Source organism: Squalius cephalus (assembly GCF_949319135.1).
Source record: "Squalius cephalus genome assembly, chromosome: 13".
Taxonomy (NCBI): domain Eukaryota; kingdom Metazoa; phylum Chordata; class Actinopteri; order Cypriniformes; family Leuciscidae; genus Squalius; species Squalius cephalus.
The window spans coordinates 31,546,624-31,572,326 of NC_137134.1; the positions used below are offsets into that span (position 1 = coordinate 31,546,624).

General features: G+C 40.2%; 1 protein-coding gene across 1 annotated transcript in view; it reads left to right on the top strand.

Annotated features, from left to right (window-relative positions):
* Window positions 1-25,703, top strand: part of LOC307169929 (uncharacterized protein) — a 251,796-nt gene that overhangs the window by 156,402 nt on the left and 69,691 nt on the right. The gene's annotated exons all lie outside the window — the stretch shown is intronic.

The following is a 25,703-nucleotide window of genomic DNA, read 5'->3' on the forward strand; positions in this document are numbered from 1 at the left end:
AAAAAAAATAAAAAATAAAACCCGTCAAAAACCCCACTGTCAGTGTTTTGTAAGGAACAGGCAAATATGTAAAATATAGCAGGAGACATTTTAATTGTTTACTAATAAAACAGTTATTTTTTATGTCATTGTCGGCTAGACAGATGAAGTTGACGACTCGCGATCTTCGCAGCGCCAGAGAGAAATGCACATTTCATACGAATTACATAAGCAGCGCAGTCTGTTTTCTTTCGTTTTGAATTGTTCTGCTTAAAAGTAGACATTTCAAGCTATCTATATGTCTCAGGTCTGTGAGGCAATATATAGGCCCACGGTGAGTACGGTTCATTTATGAGACGAGCTCCAGGTTCGCCAGCGCCTCCGTGTCCTGATTATCTATTTTCTAATAGCTTATATATTCTTCTTATTTATTGAATCCAGACAATTGGTTGATGAAACATCGATTAAAATTAAGATACAATTAATACAAAACGAAATTAAATTTAAAGACAGGCTTTGTGCTTTCAGTTTGAGGTCTCTGTGAAAGTTTTAAAACATTCTTTTAGTGCCGCTTTAGAGAAATACATTTAAAAAAAAAAAAGCGACTTAGTCCAGTGCGACTTAGGCTATATATGCTTTTTTCTTCCTCGTGGCGCATTGTGACTGATATGCGACTCCGGAGCAATAAAATAAAAGGGACTCCGGAATAAAAGCAGAATCAATAAAGTCAAAAATGTGATGTGCAGTCAGGTTTGAGAGTGTGCGCGTTTTTTGAGGAGTTTTATAGTCTTGATATTGTTTCTTATTCAAAAGTGGTGACGCCCCTATCCACGCTGCACTAGCAATATAAAACGCACACACACATGTCTGTTAAATTAAGCAATACTTTAAGGTAGTCTATATTTTTCTGACTAACAAATTACTGACACAGTAAAGGGTAGATTTAAATTAAGAAAAACAAAATTTCAATAAAGAAAAACAAAATTTCAATAAAGAAAAAAACTAAATGTAAAATTTAAATAAAGAAAAAACGAAATTTAAATAAAGAAAAAAAAACATTTAAATAAAGAAAAAACAAAATTTAAAATTTAAATAAAGAAAAAACGAAATTTAAATAAAGTAAAACGAAATTTACATAAAGAAAAACGAAATTTACATAAAGAAAAGCGAAATTAAGTTAAATTAAAATCGAGATTAATTTAGATTGATAATAATGGGTAAAAATGCTAATTGCCTATATTTTGTTTCTATTGTTATATTTTCCACAATGTCAAAGCAACGCAGCTTAACCCAAAACACAAGCTCAGGCATGCACTTCTGTCCATACAAACTCCGCTGTTCTGCGCTCTAGCCAGAGAACACTCCCGTTGCAGGAACACTTTAGGCCAAGAGGAAGCAAATATATACATACCGGTATACTATGCGTAGGTGGATGTGATCGGGGATTTTGGCTGTGTAACATTTAAAGCCACTTAAATTAACGAAATGACTCAAATAAAGATTCGTTCATTTTTATGAACGAGATCGAACAAGAGAGTCAGTAAAATTATCCGAACTTCCCATCACTCAGTCATGAGTCATGACTCGTGAGAGCAGGGGGCGGGGCGGCGCGGGGCGGCGCAGGGCGGCGCAGCGGCAGCTCAGCAAATCATATAGCCTATTTTGTGAATTGTTCATTCCCGATTGGCACACATTTTGCCGCCCTTACAAAAGTGCCGCTCTAGGCAATTGCCTAGTTCGCCTATATGGACGCGCCGGCCCTGCAATGGCGCCACCAGGGGTGGCCGTGGCCACCCTTGGCCGACTCCTGGCCACCCCACTGGCCACCCCGCTGGCCAGTATAAATTTTAGTAGCATCAGTTATGCATTTCATCCCTAATGCACAGCCAGGCAGGCCGCTCTAGACCTTCGATCACACACAGTAGCCAGTACTCCCCCGGGACCCCCGCCCATAGACTGTAAAAAAATAGCCCCCGCCCCTCCGTCAATGCCGCTGTTGCGCGCTCAGACAGCAACAGCTCAGTGCGTGCCCGTCAGTCAACAATTTCAAAAGAAGTTAAGAAGACGAAGAAGACTACCGCGTCAGTTTGGGTGACAAAGTCATCTGAAGTCATTCCATAGCTTAATGTGAGGGACTGAAGTCTATTTACATCATTTAAGTTTATGGAAACTCGTTTTCCCTCCTCTGTGGCGGTCAATCATTCTCCATTCAGTATTCAAACAGCGCGCGCGCCTCTGCCGGTTGGATGCACGGTAAAACTCTCTCCATTATGATATATTCACATTATAATGCATTATCTGTAGATAAAAGGTTGTGGATTTGCATAAAATGACTTTATTTTGTTGGGGTTTGTTGCTGTTTTTAAACGACTTACTACCGTGTGCTTGTTAGATCACACACATCACAAGGACTATGAATCGGCATCAAACGCACAATAACTGGAATTTAAAACTGTGAAACAAATGATCAATAAACTGTTGGATAGATAGACACTAGGATTTGTGTGCTCGACATTTCTTTGCTTTGTGCCGTGAACTTTTAAATGCTCACTTGTTCAGCGCAGCGCTGCACACTGTGACTCCATGTTGCTTTGAGCACATCATTCTGCACCCGCGATGCGCATACACGCTTTGTGCGCTCTGTTTTGAAGCATTTCATATTATCATGGTTTTGCGCACTGAAAGATTATTAAAAGCCTATATTTTATATACCTAGCCTGCTCAATACATTTAAAATAAGCATCATTTAATTGTATATTATTTCTTTGTAGTGTAGGCTATATAAATATATACACTTCTGAATTCTTGACATTAATATATAAATATAATATATTTGTATCTGCTTTTCCCCAGTAACTGTTTTGTTTGCAATAAATGTACACCTTATGCCAAATATAATTGCAAAATAAAACAGAATTGTTGTGTAACTCAAAATGTTAACTGTACTGTTATTAGTCTAAGCATATTATATCATTAGTAACATTAAATATAACACAATAAACCATCATATAGTATATCAGTAGGAGTTTCCTTAAGTCTTTCTGATAGTTTTCTACAGGCAGGTTTACTACAACAGTAGAAAAAAATTCTGAAATTATGGTTTATAGTTTTGGTGTGCCACCCCAAGATTTTAAGTGGCCCCATCTGGCCACCCCTATGAAAAATTTCTGGAGGCGCCACTGCGGCCCTGCCTCTGGCCTGACTCTATTAGTGGTGCTTGTGTTTGTCGTAGACCCATGGATGAGGTGTGCTCTGACTTTTATAAGCGATCGGGCAAAAAATGGCATTGACTTAACATGGAGATGAACTTTGGCTCATAGCTCTGAACGAGGATTTTGTAGAAATGTGTGGGTTTCCACATCTGAAGAGGATAACAAGCTCTGTAAGGACACAGGACACAATGGGGTGCAAGTTGTAGCCCTGGGTCGCAAGAGCTGGCCAAATTTTCCCCATTGACATACTATGGTGAAGGACGGCCCATGAAACAGGAAGTGAGCACATGTGTTTTTCCTACTATGGGAACTTGCATAGGACTATTGAACATAACTCTGGATCACAGTATCATAGAAACATGAGGGTGGGCTCATTTCACTCAGGCAACCAATCAGTCTCTCAGGATCATTGTGAAGCTATCAAGCCACGCCCTAGCAACCATTTAGAGCACCCTAGCAACTGATACCATAAACTACCATTATAAAGGCCCAGATGGATATCTTGGCAGCTCACGAGGATGTGCTTGTTTCACTCATGCAACCATTCAGTCTTAAGTTTCTTCTTGGACACTCTGTATCAACACCCTAGCAACAAATTTCCAGAGAAACAAGTTCCAGTTCCATTCAAATAGATAAAATGGATATCTTTGGATAGAAGTGTCATAGAAACATGAGAGTGGGCTTGAGTAGTTGCACACAGCAAGCATCACTCACATTCTCTTCAGAAAATCTGTCTAGTTTTTGTTGTTTTTCCATACATTACTGTTGATGGATCAAGGAATCAAGTTTTATTTTAAGCAACTTATAAATTATAATTACTCTATTTTCTGTAATGCAGAAGCTGTTAGTCTAGCCATCAGCTCAAACCACATCTCTGTTCAGCTGTAAATAGATCAGACCACTGCCGGTTTCACTGTGACTCACACACTGAGCTTGAGTGTCATATGCATTCAGTGAATTATATACTGTGTTTCACTTGGCATGAAAAATAAAAACACTCTGAGGTCTTTCTGTGACTATTGTGCAATTTGCTATTATTATAATATATATGGTTTTGCATGATAGTTAAAGATTAATTTAAATGACATGCTTGGAATCCTGCTGCTCCCATGTTGTACACCTTTCTGGAGTTTTTTTACTTTTTTTTTTTTAGGTTTTGATGTCCTTAAGATTATATAGCCTATTTGTTTGCAATATAACTACCGAAAACCATCTCAATATATTCTTAGGCTACAGCTCATTTCTCAGGAGCTCTGCCAAGAGCAGGTCGATTTTGGCCTGTCTACTTAATATTCACGAGCCTCTCTTCTGATTGGCCTGTTGCTTTCTGAGTGACGCACGGCCAGGCCAACCACAGCCAGGTAACTAGAGTCATGTATGCTGTAGCTTGCTGTGGCTTGGTGATGCTCACAAGTAAGGTAAATAAAACACCTGTAATAGTGGTGATAAATTATTTGTTAATAAAGCATAAACATTCACAAACCACTGTTAATTGAACATAAAAGCAAGCATAGGCTACTGCCTACTGCGTACGGTTTGGCATGACAGAAATAACGCATATAATTCCTAAAAAGCTGATATCTCAGTTCATCGCGATCTCACAAAGCTCCGTTATTATCAGTGAAGCTGACTGCACAATACATCTCTCATAATGTCCACACTTCGTTTGTTATAATCAGAGGATTTGCCAGCATGCAGAATTCAGCACTGAACAAAAACTCCGTTTTGAGCGGTGAGTGGATTCTATCTTAAATGCATCTCATTGGCCATTGCGTTCAAGAAATCAGCACATATGTCTGTGATTGGCTATATTGCTCAACGCTGCAAACATGTTATAAAATAGAAACTCGTTCTGGCCTGTATATCGCTTTTATGTAGTTTTAGTTATTATTGTTGCTTTTGTGCAACATATGAATAACAATTTATTTGTTTTTAGATATTTCTATTTTGTGGGAGTCCCGCAAATCGTTTTATTCTCCCGCAACCCGCACACTCACGAGTACTTTACGCCCGCACTCGGCCATCAGATCTAGTGCCGCGCCGCACTCTGTTGCGCTGGGTCCCGCGGGAGTGCAGGTCTTTACATCCATCGACTGAACAGCGTTTTCTCAACATGTTTCCGTGTTGTTGTTACTCAGCATTGATGTTGTTTGGGGTTTGGGCAGGAGTGAGGGACGGTGGGCAGTGCTCGGGTTGGAGACTGACACTGAAGGCGGTGACTGAGTAGTTCTGATGTCACATTTTTACGGATGTCACAATGGGATCATGTCTATGTTCCCACAGCCCTATGTTCCCACAGCCTTATGTTCCCACAGCCCTATGTTCCATCATTTCCAAGGTTTTTTTCTTTCTTTCCAAAATTAGGCCCTGTGTTCCCACATGTCCTTTATCATCAATTTGCATCAGATTTTATCCCCATTTCTCCCAATTTAGTAGTCACTTACACCCCTTCCAACACCGCTACTCCAACATAGGGTTGAGTGACGAACCCTTATAGCAAAATTAAACTCACCTCCATGAGTTAGTGCAATTTAGACACAGCACACAATTACCTTTCTAGAATTCTCTAACTCTAACCCTAACCCTAACCCTTCATAGGGGACTAGGGCTTAATTAGTTAACATACCTAAACCTACCCCTCACAGGAGGGAGACTTGTCTGGGATGTAATCGGGCTATCCCGGTACCAGCACAAGCACTAAAACCTACCCTGCATGAAAAATCTTTGAAATTAGAAAAATCTTGAGAGAACATAGGACTGTGGGAACATAGGGCTGTGGGAACATATGGTTGAACATAGGGCCTACATTTTCAAAATTGTCAGTAAAAAAAAATTCTTAGAAATGTGGGAACATAGGGCTGTGGGAACATAGGGATGACCCCGTCACGGTGGCTCGGGAAAATGCACAGCTACTTTATACAGGCTATGTGCATTTGTCTGTGGATTGACTGTTTTGAAACTTATATGGTAGTTACATAGCCCCTAGACCTCTGCTATCACGAAAAAAGCCAGGCAAGTACATTTTTGACAATATGGGACCTTTAAGGTCACAGTTAATTGACACAATTTAAACTCACATGCAAAACACACTGTTTTGGCATTTACCTTCTGCATTAGAAAAAAAATACACAAAATTGTAATTACGTACTGGAGTCACAGTGAGTGCAGAATATTTACTGTAACAGTCTTAAGGTGCGTTCCATTTGACCGTAAGTGGACTGCGAAGTGGACTTCACAGGGTATTCCGCTATCTGTATTCCGCTATCTTAAGTGAGATTCCAATCCGAAGGGAGCTAACATGTTCAGTTCGAAGGGCACTGCGCACGGCATAGGGAATAAGGGAACATCGATACATCACTTCACAGGAAGTGGAGAGCGATGATCACCCTGTCATTGCGTGCACCACGTCATCACCAGTCAGAACGGTCATAACTAACGATGGAGGAGTTATTTACCTCAGGAGTGTTTACTATACGGCTGTGCGCGGGAAGGCGGCGCATGAGACCGCTAAGCAATTATATGACCATTGATTAAAAACACATATATACACATAGTTAACCAAATAAAAGTTTATTTTCATATTGCATGACAGTTACAGCAGGGCTTTAATTCTGTTAATAGTCAACTAATAGCAGAAATAGTCAATTAAAGTGTATAATAAACATATGTTTTTCTTTATATAGTACTCAATGTTTTTTTATTGTATAGTGTACATATTTTAAATGTGATAGTAAATAAAAATTTAAATATGAATGTAGTCCTATATATTTATGTTATATCATAATCTGCGCGACCCCGTCGTTGACTTTCTTTGATGACGTTTGCAGGGCGTTTCAAATGAGCGGTTATTGTCAGTGAAGTCCACTTCAACTGATATACCGTGCTCAGGGAGTAGGGGAGCAGTGAACACTGCGTTGGGACCCTGACGAATGGAACTCACCTTTATTAATATTAATTTATTTGTTTCATTTTGAGTTTGGTTGAAATTATGGTACCTCTGACTGAAAAAAACCTGATTTGAAGTCCACAAGTTATACACCATCCGTCATATAACACTGAAACAGAGGAAGTGTTATTGGCTACGTCACCCTGTGTGTGTGTCATTTCTTTGGGCCTGTCCCAGTTCAGTTCATACACTTGTGTTGTTTGCTACTTGAACACTGGAGCCTAATAATGAAAATATATCGTAAACTGAAAGTGGTCAAATGGTCCAAGAACACAAGAGTAGGAAAGAGTGGAGGAGAGAGAGTGAGTTGATTGGCCTAAACACTTTCTAAAACTAACAACCTGAGGTAAATATTGGTATCTTTTATATTATCACTGGGGACTCAAAGATTGCAATAAATAAATTGATTTTCCAGCACGTTGAAGGAGTGATATTTATCTGTAAGGGTCTGTGAAAATACGCTGAAATCACTACTTTATTTGTATAAATGCACAAATATATGATATATGCACTGAAATATGTGCACTTATCCATGACACACATGTTAGGGGGTCGAGCTTACAGCTGTGATGCTGTTCTTCATAAATCCACCAGATGACTCCATTTATCAGTTAAATCAGTATCATACCACTGATCAGAGTAGACATACGCAAATATCAGTCAAAAACATCAGTAAACTCAAGTGTCAGTTCATCTCTAGTACTAATGTCATGTTTATGTGGGAATATTCTCCCTCTAGTGTTCAAATGATGTTGTAGTTTCATTTCTGTGGGAGTTAAAGCTGCTTTCTTTGGGTTCCAGCACATACAGTAACAGTGAATGAAGTGATGCGTGAAAAGACATCATACATCATGCAAAAGTGCTGATTCATGTTTTGCACTGTTTTTACACTTTACTGTACATCTCTTTATTAACTGGATACTTTTGCAACTTAAATTGCAGCACTTCTGTTACTGTATGAAGCATAATGACTGTTAATGAGGGAACACTACAAAGTTCATGACATTGCAGTGTGACATTAAAAACAGATCTGATTTTCTCACACACAGAGCAATCGCATAAATATACTAAAAACCCTCAGAAAACATATTTGCTAATTGTAGTAATTTAATTTCTCAAATAGGGGAGACCGGGTATTGTAACATGGAGAGGGTTGTAACACCACCAGTTCCACCAGTCAGGGATAAGCTCATGTGTTACAGGTCTGCCAGGTTCCTGCACTACACTTCCCATCACTCTCCTCGGTTCCCACCTGCACGTCATTCCTGATCACACACACCTGCACCTCATCATCACCACCACTATAAAGACACTCTTCAGCTCTGTTCATGGTCCGGTCTCGTTCATACGAAGAGGACTACTTACCCTGCTATCGCTAGATTTATTCTCCAAAAAAAACTTTCTCCATTGTCTCACACACCATCAGTCTTCATATCTGTAAGAATCATTCCACTCATCGCCTGCACACCGCTCTCCAAATCATCATTGTTCATATCACTTACCTGCAAAAAAGGACTGGCCGTGGAGTCTCTAGCTAGAAACTGACCCTACTAAAATCAAAGTCTTAACTTTTAATGTTGAAACCTAAATTAAACATTTAATAAATTTGTAATACAACATTAGCTTCAACTGATTTTTCTTCTCCGGCAAAATGTGGTGACTTTTTTTTTAACCTGCTAATTTCAAACCATTATGCTAATATGGCTAACTAAACACTGGCTTGCAACACATCTTTAAAACAACCATCCCCTTACATATACAACTAAGAACAGTTTCTTTTTAATCATTTTACAGAATGCCTAAACAGTGAAAAGAGAGACAGATATGTGTGCTAGTGTTTAAAAAAAGGAGATAATGAGGCTTCAGAGAAGGGCCAGTCCGATCAGATGTGATGATAATGTTGAAAGACAGTGGTGAGGATTCTGAGACATCAGACAATGAAAACTTGTATGTCATCTGGAGCCATTAGGCATCTCACAGTCAAAGGAAGTGTGTGTAAAATGTGCCCTATATTCAGTCTCCAGAGTTAAAAACACTGACTTTTCACCATTGTTTCTGGCAAAAAGATCTAAATGTTTACATGGGTACACTGAAGTCAAACGTTCATTAAGCATAAATACCTCTAAAGAAGTTAACCTCAAACAGAAAGTGGTTTTGAGCTGTGGTCAATCAGAGCAAAACAGAAAGAGAGGCATGATTTTGTATTGTTCTTTTGGGTTGTTTCATTAAGCCTGTTTTTGAAGCATATTGAATGGTGTGGCTGCTGTTTTGCTTTTGTCTAATTGTTACAACTTACTCCAGCAGAGAGTGCTGAATAAAGCTCACATTGTGAATGATAAGGGGCATCCTTATGCATGAAAAGCAGATCCAAACTATCTTTTATCCCCCAAGAAATTACATTCTAGTGTTTATTGGTAGCCAGCTGGTCTGATTTATTTGGTTTAAATTATTGCTTATGCCAATGGTTTTTTTTTATTTTTTATTTTTATTTTTTTATGTCTGTGTGTGCATGCTGCAAACAGCTTTCCCTACGGAGATAAATACTGATTAACGGTTTTATTCAGTGGCGGCTTCTGCTGGTCTTTCAAAGAGGGGAAGCTCATTTTCGGCCTACATCATAAAAATTGTCCATGTAAATTCTGCCCTATACGTTCCTTTTCAAGAAAATGCTCTGTGACCCTGTGGTACCAACAGCGTCCTCTCAATGGCCAGCAGAATTAAATATAATTGTATACATGTAATAATATAATAAAGGTATAAATAATAATATAATAAATAATAATAATACTAACAATAATATCTTTTTTTTAATATTTTTATTATTATTATTATTACTACTAATAATAATAATATAAAAATATAAGAAGTAATAATATAATAAATATATAAATGTATAATTGTGTGAAATGTGTTATGAAAATTGGCTAGCAATTTCGACAAGCAAACACCAAGAAATAATGTTGCAGCAGTTTGACTACACTTGCAAAATCCGCGATGGGACTGAGCTCGAATAGCTTCAGCATCAGCGACTTTTTATTGTATGAAATAGCTGTCAATCAAAAGGAGATACAGCCTTTCGACAGACCCTCCAATCATCACGCAGAAGCCCGGAGTCCAGGCCAGCCCACTCCTCCATTCATCCCCAGAGACGCTGAGCGTCCGTGGGCGGGACATAATCGCAACATTTATCCAATGACCGTCTAGTTTCGAAGCACTGAAAAAACTGTTCAAAGCAGTTCAATGGACGCTGGGCTTCAACAGGGAAATGGTTGCAAGGTTGGAAATGCACTGTGACGCTACGTGAATGTATGAGAAGGAAATCGATTCAGCCGACCGGCTATAGGCCTATATAACTGATTGTTTGAACGTAAGATGAACGTTTTCTAACGCATTTTTAGTCAATAAAATGTTAACACAATATATTTGACCTTTTATTTTGACATTATAGGGGAAGCCGAGCTTCCCTTGCAGTCTTAAAGAAATCCCCACTGGTTTTTATTAAAGTTGAAAAAGCAATAAAATTCACTGATACATAATAATTTCAGTAGGCCTAGACTGAACAGATCAACGGCGCTTATTTTTTTCGTTCACTCGTCACCGCGCTACAGTTCGTTTAGGGAGGACCGAGTGTTGTTTAGTTTCACTTCGTCGCCATAAATGGCTTAATTTTTGGACGAAAAGTGGAGAAAATGAAGATTCTTTTTATTTTGCTCTCACTGTGTTCATTATTACTCGACCAAGGAAAGACATTTCTTACAATCTCTCTTCCGGTCTATAAAAACGAGCAAAGAACTTTTCACACCAAAGCTGTCCATAAAGAGAAGTCCTTGATAAGTCCGCTAGCCTAGCCTAAGGAATGTGGAAAATAAGCGTTCTTCTTGTTGAACGTCTATTTTCAATAAACACACAAACCTTAATACAAAATCATTAGTTTAGATTGAGCCTGATTTGTGAAAACTTTCATTATCGCATTTTATCGCGTTTCAGTGTTTTCTGTCCTCTTTGTCTTGTGTAATAATGAAAAAACAGGCTGTGCCAATGAATAACGGACCAAGCCATTAGATAAATCAAGTTTAAACATGAATATCCAGTCGGGTTATACTAGACTCAAACAGACTATAGGCCTAGGCCTTCCTGTTTCGAATGCGCATGCGTCGCGTCTGAGCGCGTTGTTGTCTTTGGAGCTCCATCGATTGATTTATAATTCTTGATTTCTCTTTAAACTCACTTACAACGAACATTTTCTACTTTTCCTCACCTCATAGTTATAACGCGGATTGTTGAGCAGACGCGTCTCAAGCCTAGTGATCCAACGCTGGATACTCTTATAGGTTACGTCCGTGGATCACGGCTGAACGCGTCTTCTCCGCACTCATTTACAAACAAACATTTTTTCGCCTATCGTGCGTCTACTCTACACCCGTACCACTGAAAAGACGGATTATATCCAAGACTTAAGCCATAAATTAGTATTAATATTGATAGCACCACTGGTAGCGTCGTTGCTAACTTAACTTACTGTCCATCTGTTAAAATGGCGAATATATCAAATGTAAGTAGTCTACCTTTTGGTGCAGGTGAGGACACATTTGAGCTGCACGCGGTGCAGTCTGAGCTGGAAGCTGTTGAGAAACAGATCCACGACCTTTTAGTAAGAAAAGCCGAGCTGATAGACCGGCGGTTAGCTCTTGAAACATCACGTGCCGAGGCACACAAATCAGAGACTAACGTTACTAACCCGATGACTCCGACCTCGTCTACTCCGTGCGTTCCTCAACATCGGTCCCGAACGTCGAGGTCGCGATCAGCCATGGTCTCGTTCACTCCGGCTCCAACATGCCATCACGAAGCCTGGATTTTTCCGCAGCGGAAGACGCGAGCCAGGTCTAGACCAAGAAAACTCTCTCCGACCCTCCCGGTTTTCGAGATATCCACACAAAACCGCTTCTCCCCTCTTCGCGAAACAGAACGCGATGCTGTGATCATCGGCGATTCCATCGTTCGACACGTACACGCTACATTAAATAAAAGTAAGGTGCATAGTCACTGCTTTCCTGGTGCTCGTGTTTCTGAAATCGCTGCTCACGTTCCCGAGATTTTGAACGAGCGCGTCGGAACTGTTGTCCTGCACGCGGGAGGGGCCGACATCAGGCTGTGCCAGACGGAAGTTCTGAAGAAAGACTTCAGGAATCTGATCGATACGGTACGCAGCACATCGCCTGATATAACGATTATTGTGTCAGGACCGCTTCCCACGTACCGACTAGGTCATGAAAAGTTTAGTAGATTATTTGCGCTTAATGAATGGTTAATGTCATGGTGCAATGAGCAGAAACTTCTCTTTGTAAATAATTGGAATCTGTTTTGGGAGCGTCCTAGGCTTTACCGTGCTGATGGCTTACACCCAAGCAGATTCGGATCGGATCTTCTGTCAGATAACATCTCCAAAATGTTAAATACCTTTTGACTAGTAACCAAAAGTCCAAATCATAGTCTCTGCTGCACCAATTTAACTGATATAAATAGTTTAGAACATTGCATAGAAACTGTGTCTATTCCTCGTTTAGTGAGATCAAATCATAAATCTACTGCAGGATCTAGAAAAAATCTAATTGTTATTAAACCAGAAAATGTTGCTATTGGTAATCAAAAACAATTTTTAAAGCTAGGTCTTCTAAACATTAGATCACTCACACCTAAGGCAGTTATTGTAAATGAAATAGTCACAGATAATAGCTTCGATGTACTTTGCCTTACTGAAACCTGGCTTAAACCAAATGATTATTTCGGTTTAAATGAGTCTACTCCATCAGGATACTCCTATAAGCACGAGCCCCGTCTGAATGGTCGTGGCGGCGGTGTTGCAACAATCTATAGAGATCTTCTCAATGTTACTCAGAAAACGGGTTATAAGTTTATTTCATTTGAAGTACTTGTACTAAATGTTACGCTCTTAGATGTTCGAAAAACATCCCTATTATCTCTAGCCTTGGCTACCGTATATAGACCGCCTGGGCCTTACGCTGATTTCCTAAAAGAGTTTGCAGATTTTCTCTCAGACCTATTAGTTAACTTCGATAAAGCATTAATTGTTGGAGACTTTAATATCCATGTAGATAATCAAAATGATGCGTTAGGGGCTGCGTTTACTGATTTATTAAACTCCTTTGGGGTCAAGCAAAACATTACCGAACCGACTCATCGATTTAATCATACACTCGATTTAATTATATCACATGGAACCGATCCAACCGATATAGATATCATTCCACAAAGTGACGATGTCACTGACCATTACATGGTAACTTGCATATTACGTACTCCTGTAATATATCATGCTGCGCCGCGTTATCGATTAGGCAGAACAATCCTTCCATCCACCATAGATAATTTTTCAAACAGCTTATCGGATCTGTCTCAGCTGCTCAGTGAACCCAAACAAACAGATGAACTTGAGGAATTAACTAGCACTATGAGCACCATTCTCTCTGGATCATTGGATATTGTTGCGCCCATTAGATTAAAAAAGGTCAGAGAGAAAAGTAAAGCACCATGGTACAACAATACTACGCGTGTTCTAAAGAGAGAAACCCGTAATTTAGAGCGTAAATGGAAACAAACCAACTTAGAGGTCTTTAGAATCGCATGGAAAGACAGTATGTCACGTTATAAAAAGGCCCTAAAAGCGGCCAGGGCTGAGCATCTACGCAAACTAATAGAAAACAACCATAACAATCCTAAGTTCTTATTTAACACAGTGGCGAGACTAACAAATAAACAGATGTCTCCTGAACAAAATATTCCATTACAGTTTAGTAGTAATGATTTCATGAAGTTCTTCACTGAGAAAATAGAAAACATCAGAACCACAATTGTAAACGTTCAATCCTCAATCGCGCCTTATAATTCAGCCTCAATTATCACCCCGCAAGAACAATTACAGTGCTTTACAACTATAGAACAAAAAGAGTTAAATAAACTTTTTACTTCATCTAAAACAACAACATGTTTACTAGATCCTATACCAACTAAACTATTGAAAGAAGTGTTACCTGTAGTGGAAGAGCCTCTCCTCAATATTATTAACTCGTCTTTATCTTTAGGTTATGTTCCAAAAACATTTAAACTGGCAGTTATAAAACCTCTCATTAAGAAACCACAATTAGATCCGAATAATCTAGTAAATTATAGACCCATTTCAAATCTACCTTTTATGTCTAAAATACTAGAAAAAGTTGTGTCCGCTCAACTGGGCTCTTTCTTACAAGAAAATGACACCTATGAAAAGTTTCAGTCTGGGTTCAGGCCGCATCATAGCACTGAAACTGCGCTCGTTAAAATCACAAATGATTTACTTTTAGCTTCTGACCAAGGCTGTATCTCAATATTAGTTTTACTTGATCTTAGTGCTGCGTTCGATACTATAGATCATACAATACTCTTAGATCGACTACAAAATTATACTGGTGTTCAAGGACAAGCATTAAGCTGGTTTAGATCGTATTTATCTGACCGCTACCATTTTGTTTATTTAAATGGAGAAAAATCTATCATAACTCCAGTAAACTATGGAGTGCCGCAGGGATCTGTGTTAGGCCCTCTATTATTCTCAATATATATGCTGCCACTTGGAAATATTATAAGGAAACATGGAATTAGTTTCCATTGTTATGCTGATGACACTCAAATCTATATTTCATCACGGCCAGATGAAAACGCTAAATTATCCAAATTGACAGAGTGTGTTAAAGATATAAAAGATTGGATGACGCATAATTTTCTTTTATTAAATCCAGACAAGACAGAGGTACTACTTATCGGTTCAAAAAACCACCCACAAAACCTCTCACAATACAACTTTAACATAGTAGGATGTCCTGTTACTTCATCCTCTACAGTAAAAGACCTGGGTGTTATATTAGACTGCAACCTGTCTTTTGAAAATCATATTTCATATGTTACAAGAACAGCCTTTTTCCACCTTAGAAACATTGCTAAGCTACGTAATATGCTATCTGTTTCTGATGCAGAAAAGTTAGTTCATGCATTCATGACCTCGAGACTAGATTACTGTAATGCGTTATTAGCCGGTTGTCCTGCATCCTCAATAAACAAGCTACAGTTAGTCCAAAATGCCGCCGCTAGAGTTCTAACTAGATCAAGAAAATATGATCATATAACACCGATTTTATCATCTCTACATTGGTTACCTATAAAGTCCCGTATTAATTACAAGGTATTGCTACTGACTTATAAAGCCCTAAACGGCTTAGCTCCAGTCTATTTAACGGATCTTCTATCGCCCTATAATCCATCGCGCTCTTTAAGGTCACTAAATTCGAGGCTTTTGGTCATACCTAGGATATCTAGGTCCACCAAAGGAGGGAGAGCATTTTCACATTTAGCACCAAAACTCTGGAATAGTCTTCCGGATACTGTTCGTTGCTCAGACTCGCTCTCCCAGTTTAAAACTAGATTAAAGACGCATCTCTTCAGCCAGGCATTCATATAATACTTTTAATCCTACAGTTAAATCCGACCTCTAGTTCATAAACGCCAGAGGAGAACTGGCCCCCGACTGAGCCCGGGTTCTCCCAAGGTTTTTTTTTCTCCATTAGGTCACCTGATGGAGTTTTTCGGTTCCTTGCCACTGTTGCCTTTGGCTTGCTCAGTTGGGGATATTTGGGGATATTTAATTGAATTAATCAATCAACGATACTATTGATCAGCATTACCAAACGTAGACGTTCCACTAGAAACAAACATTGATGTATTGTTCTAATTTATTACTGTGAAGCTGCTTTGATACAACCTGTGTTGTGAAAAGCGCTATATAAATAAACTTGACTTGACTTGACTTGACTATAGTTGTGATTTGTGAAATATTTCACAATGTGTTTTTGGTCAGTTAACCCTTCCCTGACTGCCTAACTTCAAGATTCTGATTTGAGCAAACTTTCACAGTAGCCTACAGTTTTAGCCAGTTAAAATGGAAGGAAATTTGACAAATGTACTTGAAACAAAGAAGCTTATTGAATTGAACTAATTAAAAAAAATGAATTGCATTAACCATGCTTGCAATTTAATGCATTGTATTTTTAGGGCTTGCTTTTTTATGGACTGAAATTCAACATGGTTGTAGATTTCAGCTGTGAATATTTCAATTCAAAACATTTTACAAACATTAAAATTTCAATAATCCATATTCACCTTTCAGACTTCACTTCCAAAATACTTTCTTTGTTTAAAAATTCGACAGGCAATGTTCTGTCCATTTTATTTAACGTATTCGCTTCCACAAATTCAGTGGTTCACTGAATGTGAAATGTTGAATTTTCTGTCGAATTTGAACCACTGAATTTGTCTAAGCGAATTTGTGAAATGAAATAAAATAGACCGAAAATTGCCTGTTGAATATCATAGTATTTTTAAACAGACAGAACATTTAGCAAGCCCTTAAAAGTGCAATGCATCAAAATGCAAGAATGTAATTTTTTTTCCAATTAGTGCAATTCAACAAGCTTTTTTGTTTCAAATACATTTGTCATTATTTTATTTATCTGACTTCTTAAAGTCAGTATTTTAATTTGTGACAACTTTTATAGTAGTTTTGAACAGTTCACCCTTCCCTGACTTCTTACAGGGTTAGTTCACCCAAAAATGAAAATTCTGTCAGTAATTTCTCACCATGTTGTTCCAACCCCGTAAGACTTTCGTTCATCTTCGGAACACAAATTAAGATATTTTTGATGACATCTGAGAGCTGGCTCACTCCTTCATACACTGTAAAATCTAGTTGGACTTACTTAAAAAAAAAGCATGCAAACCGTTTGCCTTAAAAAAAACAAGTAAAGTGAAATAGGAATAGTATGTGGTACTGACAAAGGCTTAGTTAGTATAGTTCACTTACACAAGAGTTCTAGTAACTAAAAAAGAACTGTAGAGAGTACTTGATAATTTACTTTAAATAAAATATAATTGTTACCACTGTTGTGTTTTGCAGGCTGAATGTTGAAGTCTGTGTGACTCAAGTATGATCAATTGCAAGATTGTCACAAATATAGAGGTGATTTAACATTTAACACCTTCCTACACTTTTCTATTACTTTCTGGATATGTACATCCCATGTTATTCCCTCATCAAACCATATCCCCAAAAACTTAAAAGTGTTTATCTTTCCAACTCTTGATGATATAACTTTAATTTTACCTCAGTATCAATTATTTTCTTTGTAAACAACATTATCTTTGTCTTATCTACTGAAAATTTGAACCCCCATTTATATGACCACTCTATTTCCATAATAGCTTCCTGTAGTCTTTTAACAATAAATTTCAGATTTCTTCCCCTCTTCCAAATCGCCCCGTCATCCGCAAAAAGTGAAAATCCCATCCCATTCTCTATTCCTCTATAAACATCATTTATTAGTATGGAGAATAATAAAGGACTTATTATACTCCTTTGAGGTGTTCCGTTCTCAACAATATATTTCCTTGAATAACTCTCCCCTATTCTATCTTGTATTAATCTTCCTCGTAAAAAGTCCTTAATCCATCTATATATTCTTCCTTTGATACCTAATTTACACATTCTAATTAACAAACCTTCTCTCCACATCATATCGTAGGCCTTCTCAATGTCAAAGAAGACAGCCACTACACTTTCTCTATTTACTTGTGCTCTTCTAATTTCATGCTCTAAACATACAGCTGGATCCATTGTATTTCTACCTCTCCTAAAGCCACTTTGATATTTGGCTATATTAACCTTTCATTTATCATTTTCTCCATTATTTTGCATATGTTAGAAGTCAAAGCTATTGGTCTATAATTCCCCGGATTTGTACAGTCTTTTCCTGGTTTGCGTATTGGCACTACCACAGCCTCCCTCCAGCTCTGTGGCAGTTTCCCATCCTCCCACACTTTATTATATAGTTCCAATAATACCTCCTTTGAATTTTCACTGAGCTGTTTTATCATTATATAACAAATCTGATCAATTCCTGGTGCTGACATTTTATTTTTCTGGATAGCACGTTTTAGTTCTACCATAGTAAATGGTTTGTTTAGTAGGTCATTCGAATGTTCTTCTTGCTGTACTTCTTCATTCTCCCTCACTGTAGTCTCCCTCCCTCTTTTCCCCTTATCATCACTAATATTATCTTAACTGTGAACTGTTACAAATGCTTTAGCCAGCATCTCTGCTTTCTCCTTATCACTGCTATTTCCCCTCCATCATTTAAAATTGGATATCCATATTCTCTTTTTATCCCATTCATTCTTTTTATCATCCCCCAGACTTTACCAATTTCTGTCTCCCTTCCTACTGAGGAACAGAATTTCCTCCAATATTCTTTCTTTGCACATTTTATGACTCTCCTTACATTTGCTTGCAACTTTTTATATTCAATAAGATTCTGAAAACAGTGATTACTTTTTAACACTTTAAAAGCTTTTTCGAAATTGTATCGCCCTTTTACATTCCTTTGTCCACCATGGTACAATCTTACTTTTGCACTTACCTGCCCTCTTCTTTATTGACTTCTCTGCAGCCTCTAGAACAACTTTACAAAAAGAAACATTTAAATTATCAACATCTTTATTTCTATCATTTTTTTCAATTTCTTGATCACTAATATTCCTAAATTTATCCCATTCAGCACTATTGAATGACCACTTCTGCAATCCTATTATATCAAATTCTTCTAGATTCAAGCCTACTTCTATTATAATAGGATAATGGTCACTTCCTACTGTCGTTCCTCTAACTACTTCCCATGTACAAATGCCTGCTAATGAATCTGACACTAATGTAAGATCTATTGCTGATTCTGTACCAGTTCTGATATTAATTCTTGTACCACTTCCATCATTTAAACACACTAAATTTGTCATCTCCATTACCTCCTCAATCACCATTCCATTTGTATCATTACAGTTATCCCATAAAGTGCTATGGGCATTAAAATCTCCACAACAAATCACTTTCCCTACTAATTGTATCATCATTTCATCCAGCAATTCTAATGACAACTTACGACATGGATTATAAAAGTTAACAACTTTGATATTTCCTTCTCTAGTCCATACTTCAATTATTAAATATTCCAACTCTTTTCCTTTCCCCAAAACTCTATATTGCATTCCTTGTTTTATAAATATTATACATCCACCTCCACAACCCTCCCCTCTATCTCTGCGGATGCTATCATATCCTTTAATAACAAACTCCAATTCTGCTTTAAGCCATGTGTCTTGAACACATATGATTTCTGGTTTATTTTCTAAATCTTTAATAAATCCCTTAAACTCCTGACCATTCGCTATTAAGCTTCTTGCATTCCATTGTACAACAATCAGCTTGTCTTATCACCTGGCCCTCCTACTTTCCCATCTGTTTCAAGTCTTGTTTTAATTATGCTCCCAAGATACTTCTTTTATACCCAAAAACTTCTCAGCTCCCTTGACTATTAGTTTAATTTTCTCTGTTTTTTGTTTTACCTGATCAGTACAATTGATCACATAGGCCACAAACAAAATAATCTTCTCTACTGACAGTTCTGTATTTGTCTTCTCTGTTTGACCGGTATCTACTCTCAACACCTGGACAACATTGTCAGTATCAACCCTTCCCTTTTGTCTTTGTACTTTCTTCACTGCATCTGCATAACTTATGTTGTCAACTGTTTTGACCTGTTGTATTTCTACAGCCCTTTTCCTGATTTCACATCCACCGTATGTTACTCTGTGTTGGCAACCACAATTACAACATTTATCCTGCACATTTTCCTTACATTCTTCAATTCTGTGTTCACCTCCGCATTTGGGACACCTCTGCTTCCCTTTGCAAACTGCAGCTATATGCCCATACCTCTGACATTTGTAACATCGTGGTGGGGGAATATAGGGCCTGACTAGGAAGCTCATACATCCTACCCAGCAAACACATTTACGTTGTGGCAACGTCTCTGGCACGTTGCATTTCTGCTATGGCAACGTCGCTGTCTACGTGCTCGCAATATTGTAACAACGTAGAATTGTAAGACGTGACAGGGCTGTAGCAACGTTGTTGCGCGACATTCAGCAACTGAGAGACGACGTTCTGACTATTTTTATATGGTGTATTTTGTTAGATAATTATATACTTTTTTATCGTTTATTGTTTATCTATATTATTATTTAATGGGGCTATCAACACCTGCAAGTGTAGCCTAAACTTTGAAGAGTAAAAATGACAGAAGATTTCGTTAATTTAACTTTATTAAAACTGCATATAATCAAATTGCACTTCCAAAAGTCATACATTTGTAAAAAAAAAAAAAAAAAGAAAGAAATAAACGAATATACAAATTTATATTAAGTATAATAAAAAAAAACATAAAAAGCAAAGCCAGATCAGAACATTTAATGAACAAAACCGGGTCTGTATGGCGGACAGTAGCCGAAAGCAGGTGTCACCGGGGAAACATCCACAAATCCAGAGGAGCAAAGAAACGAATGAGACTAAATAGCGGAAAAAAATCAAACGAAAAACTAAACAGTGCGAGCGATGCTACATTAATCACATTAGAAATTAAAGTTGTAGGTTGTGTTTGATAGATGAGGTAGGCTAAACGCAATACTCACGTATACTTGCTCGATGATGAATGAGAACACAATGAGCCCAACAACAGGTGGTTGGAATTTAAAAGGCTGATTTTCCCGCGTCAGGGCAGTGACGAGTAGGCTACATATGTAGTCCAGTGGTTGTCAAGACACCATTGGCACAACCTTAAGCAATGGCCTTGAACCGTGGTTTAATGTCAACATTGTGACAACGCTGTAACAACCTTCACTACACAACATAGTTATAGCAACCTTTTGGCCATGTTGTTAAAACGTTGTTAGAAGGTTGGCTACGTTGTGCCAACGTTCTGTGTTTGCTGGGTACTCTCACCCTTTCTGGAAGTAATGACTCCTGAAATTCCAAAAGAACAGATAAGCTATCAACCCTTTCACCATTTACTGTTCTCAACAACCTCTTTATTCTACTCACCTCGCCTCCACTAATATTCCGCTTGAGTTTCTCCAAATCTTCCTCTACCGGAATCCCTGTTATCACTCCCCTTGTTACTCTATTCTCACCCAGAACCTTTCTCTCACTAATACTTTTCTTGCAAATACTTTCGATTTGCAAGGCTTTATTTTTCTGTTCCTCCGTTTTACTTATTATCAACAAGCTTCCATCTCTCAAAATCTTTGCCATTTCCACATCTCCTAATTTCTTTTTTAATTCCTTAGACACCGCTATCGGACTTAAACCAACATTATCATCTTCCTTCTCTAAATTTGAGGATTATTTTAAAATCCTCTCTCATCACCACCCTTTTCCGCACAAACCCACTTCCTTCATCTGAACTTTTCTCTTTCAAACTACGTTTACTTCCTTGACTCGAAATCCCCCCTACTCTCCTCTCCTATTTACCCCCGTTCTTTGTCTTCTCCTGTTAGCAACTGATGTCCAATTGCCATGCTCCATTTCCCAATCTTCCTCTTCTTCCTGACTAACATTATCCATTCTAGTCCAGTCACAAACCAGTTTATGCCAACCGCCAAGTCCGACACGTTTCTGAGCCCAGAAAACGTACTCGGTTACTAACGTAACCTCGGTTCTCTCTAGAAGAGGGAACGAGTACTTGCGTAAGTATCTTACGCTAGGGGAAAACCTCTTTTCCTCGAGATATTGAAGCCAAAAATTATCCTTAATTTTGCAATAATGTAAAACGCATTGCAGCAGCATGCAGACATGGGCGAGACAGCTCGCGCGCCCATTGGCTGCTCTGCGGCAACTGCACCAGCCTATCGATAGAGGCCCCTCATGACGTCAGAACCAATGAGGGTGCTTCGCGCCCATTACGTCATGTCCCGCCGAAAGCGGGTGGGGCTAGGGCTATAAATACGGCCCAGAGAGGCTGGTTTGGTCAGTTTTTCATCGCTGAAGCGAATCAGAACATGACGCATGCACGGCAAGATACGCAAGTTCTCGTTCCCTCTTCTAGAGTTCGTTAGTAACCGAGTACGTTCTCTTACGAGAGGTCTCTCGTACTTGCGTAAGTATCTTACGCTAGGGGAACACAATGTAAAACGCCGTGCGTGCTTGAGACATAACACTAAAGTCCCAAGGGCAGGTGCCCGGGGCTCATACAGTGCCTAATCACAAGGGACTCACAGAGAATCCGGGAAGAGGGGCTAGAATAGCATCATTCCTGTAATATGGAGCTCTGATAAGAGCATGTTATATCAAGTGTTCCACACAGCCAGGGCGAACTCGGCCTGGACTGGTAAATATGGGGGACTTACGCACTGCCCACAGAAGTATACAGACGATCAGTGATCGACGCTCTAGCAGTTTCAGCATCCTGAGCCGATAGCATCGGGCGGGCAATACTGAAAAATTAAACCGAGAGCAACCTAGCTTGTAAAGCGGGAACCTCAAGGTTATAAAACCTTATAAATGTAGACGGGGAGGCCCAGCCTGCCTCCATACAGATATCTTGCAAGGCAATCCCACTGGACCAAGCCCACGACGAGGCCATGCCTCTTGTGGAGTGCGCTTTGACACCTATCGGGCATTGCAGGCCCTTGGATGTGTAAGCTAGCGCTATAGCATCAACTATCCATCTGGATAGACTCTGTTTTGATGCAGCTAGTCCCTTAGAACGTCCGCTGAACAAAACAAAGAGCTGCTCCTTCTGTCTGAAACAGATGAGCGAGACACATAGGCTCTTAACGCCCTGACCGGGCAAAGGAAGCCTGCATCCCCTTCCTCTTCATATACCGGCAGGGCCTACAGGGAGATAACCTGTGCCCTAAACGGTGTATTGAGGGATTTAGGAACATATCCGTGCTTTGGTTTGAGTATGACTCTCGAGTCATTAGGCCCAAACTCCATACACGTCGCGCTCACTGAGAGCGCTTGCAAATCCCCTATGCGCTTGGACCGTGGAAAGGTCCCAAACGGGACCGTGGAAAGGTCCCAAACGGGAACTGAGGGAGGTCTGGGAGGGTTCAGCCTCTTAGCTCCTCTAAGGAAGCGAATGACCAGATCGTTCCTTTCTAATGACTGGCAAAGCGGTGGTTCAGCGAACGCTGCTATGGCCGCCACATAAACTTTGAGCGTGGATGGGGTTCTGCCCTTATCCAGAAGCTCTTGTAAAAAAGGAGAGAACCTCCGGCACCCCACAGCGTTAGGGTGAAGTGCCACTCGCTGTACACCAGCTAGTGAACACAGACCATTTTGAGGAATAGAGCCGCCTTGTAGATGGAGCTCTAGCCTGTGTGATCGTGTTTAACACTCCCGCTGGGAGGTTAACGGGTACCCGTTGATGGCCCACACATGTAGGGACCAAAGCTCCGGGTAAGGATGCCAGATCGAGCCGTTTGCCTGCGAGAGGAGATCCCTCCTCACCGGTATCGGCCACGGGGCGGTACTCGTCAGCTGCATCAGGACTGGAAACCAGACTTGGTTTGTCCAAAAATGGGGCGACGAGTAGCACCGGGCATCCGCTCTCCCTGATTCGCTCTAACACCTGGGGTAGGAGCGTGACAGGGGGAACCGCATAGAGCGGGCAGCGGGGCCATGTGAGCCAGCGCATCCCTGCTCTTGGAGAAAAATTCCTGACAATGAGCGTTCTCTTGAGACGCAAATAGGTCTATTTTCGCTCTGCCAAATGTCCTCCATAGCAGTTTGATTGTCTGTGGGTGTAAAGACCATTCTCCTGCCGGAAGATAGTTTCTGGACAGTCTGTCTGGTCCCACATTCAGATGGCCGGGCACATGCGCTGCCCTGAGCGAGCACAGATTGTGCTGAGCCCAGACCAGGAGGTGTTCCGTCAGCCTGTGAAGGATTCTGGATCTGATACCTCCTTGGTGATTTATACAAGCCACCACTGACATGTTGTCCGAACGGACCAAGACGTGGTGTCTTATCTGGGGACAAAAAGCGCCTCAGCGCGTTGTCGACTGCCATCACTTCCAGGCAGTTTATATGCAGAAGCTTCTCCCGTTCCGACCACTGGCCTGAGAATCTGCCACTGGGCCACAGGGGAAGACACATAGGCATTTAGTTAGCGCGAGTATTATCAGAGAGCGTCAACATGCTGGCGTTTGTATGCAGGCATGCGTGCATTACAACAGGCTCGCTCACTTCCGTATTGACATTTCCAGTCGCCTGAACTTCAGAGGCGAATGAGAAATGTATGAGAAATATAATTCAGCCCGGCCGCAGCAGGACATAAACACTCTTTTCTCCTTTCGCCAGTGACGCACGGGAACCATAGAAACGGTGTTTGGGTGCAGGCGAGCGGGTTGTACAACGCGCTCGTTGGCTGCAAAATGCACATCTGCAGTGGCCTTTCAGGGAACTGACAGAGCGAAGCATTGGAGGCATAATTTATCTGCCGTTAGACCGGGATTCGAACGAAAAACCAAAGATCTCTCGTGCGAAAAACCAAAGATTCCGCCACTGAGCCACAGGGGGGAACACAAAGGCTTTCAGATGCACGAGCATATAAGAGCGTCAACATGTTTTCTTCAGCGTTTGCTTGCAGGCGCTGCAATATTTATATTTCCAGTCGCCTGATCAGGGAACTGAGAAATGTGTGAGAAAATTCAGGTCAGTCCAGCTTCGGCGGGACTATAAACGCTCTTTTCTCCTTTCGCCGGTGAGTGACGCGTGAATGGGGCGCAGGGGCAGGGTATAGCTTTCTTGTACGTAAAGAAAAACTAACCCCGACCATCCGCTTCCAGCCTCCCCTGTGAACGGCGCGGTTTGCGCGGCTCGAACAGAGGGAGAGCAGGTATCATCCTCCAAGCAGGCAAGGCTTGAAAAAGACGCCCGGCTCTTTTAGTGCAATGAGAGTGTGTGTCGAACACACACATACACAAAACACAGTAGCAGAGAAAAGGATATGTATGCCGGAAAGCGTGAGCAGGAACGGCGACTGAAGGCGGCGAGTTGTCGACCGGCAGCTTCAGATGCAGACTAATCCCGCTGGGTGCTTGAATCAGACGGCGCGGCTTCCTCTCATGATCCAGCGATGCGTATGCCCGCTGAAGAGATGAAAAACTGACCAAACCAGCCTCTCTGGGCCGTATTTATAGCCCTAGCCCCACCCGCTTTCGGCGGGACATGACGTAATGGGCGCGAAGCACCCTCATTGGTTCTGACGTCATGAGGGGCCTCTATCGATAGGCTGGTGCAGTTGCCGCAGAGCAGCCAATGGGCGCGCGAGCTGTCTCGCCCATGTCTGCATGCTGCTGCAATGCGTTTTACATTATTGCAAAATTAAGGATAATTTTTGGCTTCAATATCTCGAGGAAAAGAGGTTTTCCCTTAGCGTAAGATACTTACGCAAGTACGAGAGACCTCTCGTAAGAGCACGGGGGCTTAACACGAGAATTTTGATTCACCTCTCCCGAGTGTTCCAATGTAGCTGTGTTTGTCCGTGGGCGGGCATTACTGTTCCGCTCTTCGTCCAAGTGTCTGGAGTCCCTAAAGCTGCCCTAAAGTAAAAAGAGTTATTTAT